This window comes from Myiozetetes cayanensis, unplaced genomic scaffold (assembly GCF_022539395.1).
Source record: "Myiozetetes cayanensis isolate MyiCay16 unplaced genomic scaffold, myiCay2020 scf2-11, whole genome shotgun sequence".
Lineage (NCBI taxonomy): Eukaryota > Metazoa > Chordata > Aves > Passeriformes > Tyrannidae > Myiozetetes > Myiozetetes cayanensis.
Genome location: NW_026087411.1, coordinates 105,497,645 through 105,504,546, shown reverse-complemented (window position 1 = coordinate 105,504,546; position 6,902 = coordinate 105,497,645).

Sequence of the window (6,902 nt, the reverse complement as noted above, 5' to 3'; positions counted from 1 at the left end):
CTCAGCATTTGACAGGTAAGAGTGTGGCCTCTTTCCCTCTCACCTTGCCTTGGGTGTCCAGGTTGCACTGAGCTGCTCTGTCCGGGTGCAGAGTGTGGAATACATGGGCTGTGGTGGAGATGGAAGGACTGAGTTTAGAAGACTTGCTTTGTTAGCCAAACAAAGCTGGAAAGTGTTTTCTAACTTCATTCCAACTTTACTAGTCCCTTAAACTGGGTAAAAGGCTTGTGTAGGATAAGAGTTGGCCGTTTTGTGTTGAAGTGCCTTACCAGCTATGAATTCTCTTCCTTGGGGGTTTACCAAGACTTTTGCTTCCACTTTTCTAATCAGTGATACTGCGGGAAATTAAGGTGGCAGGGAGGGAATAAAATGAATTGCTGAGGGAAGTGGGAAGTTTCTGTGTGAAAACCCTTACAAGTGCAACACTTGCCTCATCCTTGTTGTGCACTTGAGAGAAACTTTGTTGTACCAAGAGTGAATAATTTACAGGAGGGCTGGTCTGCCTCTGTACTCTGGCACAGGTTAGCCTGGGTTTTCCTGAGTCACATTTCTGTTCACTGTGCTTCCTGACTTCCTTCTTCATCCATGCTGGAGCAATTATCACATTTGCTCTTGTTCACAAGTGAGATGCAAAGAATGTGGCTGGCAGAAAAACTTGACCCCTTCTTTGTTCTGGAAAAATGAGCTGGAGGGTGTAAATGCACCGAATGTCAGAGAAAGGCAAACTATGAGAGAAGGGGGACTTTACACAATTCTCACGTTGTCAAGTTGTATTAGAGCCTATAAAGGAAGCTAAAGCAAATCTAAAAGGCTGTATAATCTTGTAATTGGAATAGAGAACAAGAAAAAAAAGAGGGCCACTCTACAGGGGTACTGAGAAGAAAAACTATTTCAGGCATTTCGTAAATGCCTCATCTGAGTCTTCATCAGGCCTAGCATGTATATTGATGAAAAGGAGTAGTGGAATAAAGGGGTAGGGTGAAATTTGTGATAGCCACAAAACTAAAAAAAAAAAAAAAAAAAAAAAAAAAAAAAAAAACAAACCAACAAACCCAACCTTTTAAATATGCAGGAGATGAGATAGAGACTCAAAACCAAGTATTTACTTGGCATTCTGGGGTGATGTTTAGCTCATAAAACTGGAAGCCTGATGGACAGAATTTTTAATAAGCTTATAAAATTAGAAGACAGTAATTTTATCGCAGAAAATTAAGTGTACTGTCTTCTCTAAGGAAAGAGGAGAGAAAAGATGTGGCCTCTGCAGTATGCAGGGTCTTTCAAAAGGATCTGATGGATAGAGGAATTAAAAGGATGCTGATATACAAGACAAAATATGAAATAGATTCACCAAAAGTGGATTATGCCAGACTAATCAGATCTCTTGTTTTTTGATAGCAGTTTTTTCAGTCAAAGGCAATCTTTTCTAATTGAACTTCATTAATGAAAGTTATCACTGCCACACAGAAAATGAATAATCCAAAGGAGGAAGCTGGTGATTAGTGGAAGAGCAGCAGGCTCTGCAAGGCACAGAGTTAGGGAGACCTCATTTTGGGGACATCTTTCTAAATACTGTCTGAAATGGAAGGCAATACACAGAATTACATTAGCCATTGGGAATTTGGGCACCCTTGATATCTTGGAGAAGAATAATGTTCTGAGAAATAAGAATTAATCCTAACTTCAATAGGACAAGGTCAGGCTCGGAGGGGGTAACAAAACAAATTTTTGCTCTACCCTGGGAATAAGAAAGGAAGGAAGGGCTAGGTGAATTAGTCAATTTTAGAATAATTATGGTTGATGTAGCTGTAAGAAAAGAAAAAAAAAGTAAATACAGGATGTAGTAACCATCAAGTATTTCCAGCAAGTAGGGGGAATTGTTGGCATCGTGGATATTGCTTTACTAAGAACTGGTGAGCCCTTTGCTTACAATCACCTACATACTCTAGGATTAATTAAAGCTGGGACGGAACAGAAAAACAATTAAAATGAGGGGGGAGTACAGTGTCTCTTCCCACAGTAAACTAACAGTGTTTGGTTTGTTCAGCCCAGGAAAACACAGCCTGACAGGTCCTGCAGTTGCTGTCTGCATTGCTTGTCGTGGTACAGAACAGTACAAAGGACAGGGATGAGCAGTTTAGGCTAAAGAATCTTATGGGAACAGGGGAGAAAATAATAAATTGGCAAATATAACCATTAAAGTAATTCAAAACCTTGAGAATTCTCGGTGGGGGGGAATGAAATATCAAAATGTACTGAATAGAGAGTTTGATGTTCAGGAAGATTATGGTATAAAATGTTCCTGAGCCACTGGGATGTCTTTCAGCCAATAGTCTACACAAGGAACACAGAGACTAGTTAAAAACCCTTCCTCTCTTTCTTATACTGGTTTTAATTTTATGTGCTCTAGCTTACTCTCCTTCCCCTAGTGTGCTTTAGCATGGAAAAGCAGATGGGCAGCCTTCTGGGCCATTGTTTGAGCTGAGAATTGGGACCAATGTCCTTTGCTTCGTGCACACACACAGGTATGTACCTGTGCTTAAGTGTATGCATCTGCATGGACACATGAGCATGTGCTAATGAGAAACCAAAACAGGAACTAGGGAAGGGCAACCACTAAATTTAAAAAAAGTCAGAGAATATTAAGTGCTTTTAAAAGCAGAAAATCCTTCTTTAAAGTGGCACAAGGCAAAGAATAAATAGGCATGATTTAAAAGTAAAGATTAGCATTTGGATAGATCATGGGTCTCAAAGCACAGCTGTTCTGGTTTAACCAAAGCCATGTGACCTTGTATAAAAATGTCCTCAGCATGAACCCCTACTTGTCTGAGCCAACCATCAAAGCATTCCTGACCCCCGATAACCTGCGAGGGAGAGAGAGGTATGCTTAAGATGTGCCACCAGTCCGGGGGTCCCCCAGATTGTGGTACCTCTGTGATATGCAGTTTATTTCCAAATGTGTGGAGAAAAACAATCAATCACAAAACCCCAAACCTCAAAAAATCCACCACTGAAACCTATCACACCCCCCTTCCCTCTGGGAGTCACAGGCAGGAGCCTTCTGTCCACAGAGCTAGGGCTGCTGCAGGTGATTAAGGTGAGGACAGGGACACTGAGCAAAGGGGCAGCCTGGAAGAAACTTACGCTGATGCCACCAGTGCCTTTCTCCCTCCAAATAAAACCTGGGAAGTCTTGCCTTAACTGACTGGGTAGGGGTTTTCCTCGTGTGGTAAACCAGGTTGCATCGTTTTCTGAAAGGAGAGGGTTTGAGTGGCAGGAGAAATTCAACTAGCTTAGAAATGCAGGTTCTGAATGAGGTATCTCTTTTTCTGACTCCCATCAGATTTGGAAGTAGTATATGCTGAGGGCAAGGGGCTGCTCCTCTGGAGATGCTCCAGGCTGTTGTGACTTCCTAAGCAAGAGCACAGGTGGTATGCTGGGTGCCATTCCCCATTGTATGAGCCAGTGTGTGACCAGTCAATATCTGACTAAAAGGAATCACATAGCTTGTTATTCTAACAGGTATGCACAGACTGCCTTATACACAGCCCTAGCTGAGGAAAGCTTAAAAGCGTTGTGCAGAACAAAATCAAGCCAACTGTAATTAAGATCGAAATACTTTCAAAAGGCCATTATTGTCTTTTAACACCCCCCCTCAGACTAGAACCACTCAAAATAAAGCAGATTTTGCATACAAAGAGAAAGTTGGCATGTATCCAATCAAGGGAGTGGATGGCCCATCTAATTGCTTATCCAGCCATAGCTGGAGGAGATCTGAAAAGCTACCTTTGCTGGCAATCAGAAATCACCTCAGTCATCCACCTTCTGTGGTCAGAGGCCTTCAAAGCCCAGCTCCAAATGGACATCAGGGCTTGGCAGCCTTCAGGGACTGTCATGTGGAGTGAGTAGGACTGTACGTGCAGCTACACGCAGCCCACAGCCCTGATGATGGAAGAATCAGTCATTTCGCATTCAGTACATTCAGGCCTGAAGTTGCCTTTATGAGTAACTTGAAACAGCAGTTCAGTGTTCAGTCTTTATAACCCAGAACAATGGGTCAAGAAGGACTTCTTGGAGTTTTATTTGTTCTCAGGGTAGCACGAGGGAATATGTGGCCATTTTGGAACTACATTACCTGTCTTTTATTCAGATTGAAAATGTGGCTTTATTATTATCATTATTTATGTACTACTGCAGGAGAAGACAGTGTGCATATGCTCTTGAAAATGCTGGTTGAGTCTGCTCTTCCTGCTCAAATAGTGCTGTTAATGTTTGATAGCAACCGCCTGAGAACAGAACTGTTTATTGTTCTCAGGAGGTGGTTTGTCTTTTTTGCTTTATATAAATATATATATATATATATACACACTGGAGCCTGGCTGCAAGTGTCTGAGGCATGACATAAATGATTAGAGCCCTGCTCAGAAGTGTTGTCAGTTTTAAGTATTCTTTTCAGATGTTACCATCTCTGCTTCCAACCCAAACCCTTCCTGCAGAAGTGCAACTCCGTGCGCCCGCACGGCTCTAAGGAGTGGTTGTGTGGTTACTCTACAGTGAGGATTAGTCACACATTAACCACAGCTGTAAAAACATGTCTATGGGAAAATCACAGCCAAACACTGAGAGCCTTTGAGTCTGCTGCTTGTTACCGGGGAGGTGGGTTTCTGTTCCATTTTGCTTCTGCACTGTGCAGCACATAGCCGGCCTGTTCACTTTGCTCTCGAGATGTGTTGTAGCTTTTCCTCTGGCACTCCTTTACCTCCTGCACTTCCATGGACAATTGGTCTGCAGAGGTCTTGCAGCTAAACTCAGCCAGTGTTTCTAAAACAGCAGGTCATGGTAGGGGAAGGGGTATTCACACTGTCACAGTGTTTAGCCACAGGATTTCATTGCTTGAGGCAAAGCAGGTGATGCCAGAAGATGATTTAGGGCTGACAGCTTTAGGCCTGTGAGGAGTGGGGACACCCTTGCTCATTGCCAAGTTGACAGCTAAAGGCTGTAGCAAGTTCTCTTACTTTTACTCAATAGAAAACCACCATCCATCACTGTTGTCCTTCTCTCCATGTCTCATTCTGCATAGGTTTCAGCAAAGTATTGATCCTGTACTCTGTTTACAAGTCCTCCTCTCCAGATCTTCTCAGAGAAGCTTAGAGGAGAAGGAGGACAGCAGCATACCCCCTGGGAACATGTCATGTTAGGGTCACTCTGCATCAAGCTTTGATCTCTGAAAACTGCTAGTGCCATATTACACACTTCAGGGCTTCCAGGAGAGGCTCCCAGATCATCATCCACCAAAGATGGATTCTCTTGTTCCTCCAGTGCTGTTGAATTCCAGGGAAAGAGTGACAAACCTTCTTAATGGGAATATTTACTGGGTGAAGAGGGGGGCAGAGAAGGCAGTGCAAATGAGAGATACATAATTAGGAATGCTTTCTCCAAAGCTGCTTTGGGCAAGGGAAGAAAAGCTGCACTCATGGAGAACGTGTAATTACCATGTCCTCAGCCCCACCCTTGCCTTCTCAAGAGAAAATTTCTGTATTTACTGATTTGCTTCAGGCCTGTGTCACATGTCCCATTGCAAGTCAGCAACCAACAAAGTCTCTTTCACATAAATAAGTGAGGCTCCTTTAGACTCCAGCTGCTTATTGAGTACATCAAGGAGAACTGAGCACTGGGAACAAGGAACTGCAGCTTTCTGGTTTTGCTGAAAGTGATGTCCCTGTGTTTGGGAACTGAAGCTGGGAATCCGCAGCCAGATTCTCTGGTTCCATTCTGCTTCCTGAAGCCATGTCCTCACCTTGGCTCTTGCCTGGAAAAGGTAATTTAGGTTGGGGTAGGAACTTAGGCAATACTGTAATGTGAGAAGCTGTATTGCTCTGAGAAAGTGCATATTTTCTGTGCACTGAGCTAATTTCCCTCCTTACCAAGAACCACTGCCTCTAATTCATGCTCCAGCTTGTTTCCCTGTTACCCCAGTAGCACTTTTCAGACCATCCCTCCTCTTCCCTACCTGCAGAAATAGAAGGTTACCTCAGGCTCCTCACGTTTTCTCTGCATGAGGCAACATAAACTCCAACTTTGCCTTGAGCAAGGAGACATTAATATTGATCTAGAAAACACCATAGAGAAAAAGGAGATCTGAAACTATCCCATGCAGTGGATTCCTACACTGAACCCCAGTTTCATAAATGGGAAAATAAATACTGCACAACACAATTCCCCTGTCCAGCTAGGATACTTTGCTTGTAATTTCAGAGCTTCCTCTTTAGAAATTTCCTCGTCTTCCTGTCAATCCTCCAGCACCTTTCCATTTCATTCATCCATGTTAAATGAGGTATGAGCAATGAGAAACACCATGGTACAATCTTCACAGTGCACTGCTGGCATTGGCCCTCCAGAGGCCAGTGACACAGCCTTCTGTGCTGTGGTTCTTCTTCTGGCTCACAAGGAAGGTAGCGCAGCTGGGGAGCCAGAAAGTATGCTGAAGTTTCAGGAATGAGTGTTTAAACCTTCCCCTATCCCTCCTGCCTCCTCCCCACCCCATTCCCTTAAGATTAATGACAATATTGGAGCCAAATATTCCCTTGTTTATTACAGAGAATGAATAGATATGTTTAGAAGTCCTTGTACTGTACAGTACAGATGGGGCATCTGAAGGTTGGTCCCTGCAGGGTCTGGGGATGGTGGCAGAGCTGAGGGTTTCTGAAACACACAACCCACTGTGGCCCCTGGACATCTGCAAGAGGAAGAGCATGGTCACGTTCCAAGTCTTTGCACTCCCAACTAGCAGCATGGGGAGAGGTTCCCCATGGATAAGAGGAACTGTTCCCAGGGCTGCTGCCACTGTGCTGTCCCATGGCCTCACTGGCACCCTGTTCAGGTGGTTCCTGTCTGTCCCCCTGAGC